Genomic DNA, 2,464 nt, shown 5'->3' on the forward strand with positions numbered 1-2,464 from the left:
GGCCAGTCTCACTCTGCTCTGTTGCAAGCTGATGGAGGCCATTGCTTTCTGGCCGATGAGCAGATAGGCTTCCGGCGGAGCTGATGCAGTGCGGACTCCATCGTGGACGTGGTCTCCACGCTGGAAGAGGCCAAGGCCTGCGGTGACGCCGTGCTCCTGGTGCTTATCGGCATGAAGGGGGCCTTTGACGGCCTGCCCTATCCAGTCGTTCAGCAGGCCCTGGACCTATTTGGTAGAGGGCGTCCCACAAGGATCAGTGGTGAGCCCTTTCCTGTTCAACCTGGCCCGACTGCCTGCTGTCCTGCAGACTGACCCCCACAACCACGTGAATACCTCCATCAACGCAGACCACATCGCCCTATGTGTGCGAAATCCACCACACAGCCACAGCAGTGCGCGCTCGGCTCTGCAAAGAGCCCTCGACACCGCCGCTGCTTACCTGAGCTGCATTGGCCTTGCCATCTCGGCAAGGAAGACGGAGGCCATGCTGCTCCACCCAAAAGCAACCGCCCGCTGCACAGCTGCAACTGGAAGGCGACCTTGAAGCCCGGCAGTGACGTACCCGGGGCTACACGTTCATCACCGGCTGACCTGGCTGCCTGCTGTCAAGACCCTGCATGTCCAGGTCCTCCGGGTCCACAAGGCAGTCTCCCAGCTTGTTGCCCGAGAACAGAGCTGCACCACTAGGTGGGCTCTGCGGCTGTACCATGCAGTAGCCACCTCACGCCTGCGGTACGTCCTCCCACTCGTGGCACTACCACATGCCCGTCTCAAGAAGCTGGAGCTGCAGCATAGGGCCGAGATTAGGTTCTGCCTGGGCGATCCCTGCAGCTCTGAAATCGCTGCAACCTTGGCCGAGGCAGGAGCATGGTCCCCATCACTCCTGTCACAGCCCACATTCTACAATCAGCCACAGCTATGCACATCGCTGAATGACACTGCGTTCAGGAATATCGGTCACATACCGACCGCACACACAACCCCCATCACACCTGCACTGAGCATTACGCTGCGGAGAAAGCTTATCAGTGAATGGCTACTGACAGCGCAGCGAAATTTTGGTTCTAAAGCAATTTTTCCCGACCGTGCAATGAGGCCGCAATGCGAGACCGCAACGAGGCCGCAATTCGGTGACTTTATTCACTACCGCCCTTAGCCGGCAGATCTGAACCGTGCATCAGGAATGTGCATTTCCATTGGGGAACAATAGAAACTCTTATTTAGGCTAAACAAGCGCGCGTACGTACGTACTTACATGCCGCACTCGGGACATCTGCCATTCAAATATTCTGCCATGTAGCAGCACCGTAACCAAGTAATGTTACTGTTACGTGCTTCTGACAAAGACTCTAAATAACTGTGATGGAGCGCAGTTCCGTGTAATATACGTTCTCTGCATTAGGACACTGTAGCACTGGCTGGCCGGTGTGGCGGTCCCTGCAATGCATCACAAAAGCTCGTGAGGAACCTGGCTTTAATGTATCATCACAGAACACCTATATATGGCATCATGCAGTCGAAAGATTAGCTACGCGTAGTAGATGCACATCAAACGCAAAGACGAAGTATACTTACGAGAACCAAACGCCCGAAAAATAAGCGATCCACCGCTTCGTGCACTCCGAGCCTGCCATATGCCATATTATGCCGCCAAAAAGGCCGGATGTGACATCACGGACGTGAAAAAACAAAGGCCGGATGTGGCGTCCCGGACGTGACGTTTGGGTGAACCTAACGCTTGCGCTGCGTTCACCGGGTGAACGCAGACACTTTCCACCTTGAAGGAAAGTGTCTGCGTTCACCCGGTCGACGGAACGCAGGCGTTCGGTTCACCCAAACGTCACGTCCGGGATGTCGCATTCATTCTTTGTTTTTCGCGTCCGTGATGACACATCCGTCTTTGGTTTTGGCGGCAGAATGGCAAGCTCAAAGGTGAGCTACGCTCAAACAACTGGACAAAGATGTGGATCGTTTATTTTTTGGGGCTTGTGCTAGCGTAAGCTATCGTAAGTACTTCACTTTTCCATTCGATGTGCCTCTACTATGCAAACCTACGCTTTCGGCTGCCTGATACTTCATTTCCAGGTTCCATTACCAGCTTATTTTCGTTGTGACGCATCCCGCGGACCGCCGCACCGATCAGCCAGTGCTACAGTGTACTGGTAAGAGCCTTTTTCACAATCACTTGAACGTAACATTACCTGGTTACTGTGCTACTACACGGCAGAATGTGTAAATGGCAGATGACCCAAGTGCGGCATGTGCGCGCACTTGTTTGGGGAAAATAAAGAGTATTCATCATTTATCTCGCAATGTAAACGCACATTCCTGACACATGGTTCAGGTCTGCCGTCCGCCGACTAAGGGCGGTAGTGAATGAAGTCGCTAAATGAGTGCTTTGCGGCGTCATTGCACGCGCGGGAAACAGCGTTCGTTTACATAGTAATATGAGCCTTTACATAGC

General features: G+C 53.7%; 1 long non-coding RNA gene across 2 annotated transcripts; it reads right to left on the bottom strand.

The window, feature by feature from the left end:
* Positions 1-27: 27 nt before the first annotated feature.
* On the bottom strand, positions 28-1,648 carry LOC139054910 (uncharacterized). 2 transcript variants are annotated; one of them, XR_011511615.1, is made up of 3 exons: positions 1,256-1,648; positions 440-883; positions 28-308 (listed from the first exon to the last, which is right to left on the bottom strand). It is a non-coding gene; the product is annotated as an uncharacterized lncRNA (long non-coding RNA). The 2 variants fall into 2 exon arrangements; XR_011511614.1 differs by having other exon boundaries at positions 440-784; positions 1,256-1,644.
* Between the last annotated feature and the right edge of the window lie 816 nt (positions 1,649-2,464).

Source organism: Dermacentor albipictus, chromosome 1 (genome assembly GCF_038994185.2).
Source record: "Dermacentor albipictus isolate Rhodes 1998 colony chromosome 1, USDA_Dalb.pri_finalv2, whole genome shotgun sequence".
Taxonomy (NCBI): domain Eukaryota; kingdom Metazoa; phylum Arthropoda; class Arachnida; order Ixodida; family Ixodidae; genus Dermacentor; species Dermacentor albipictus.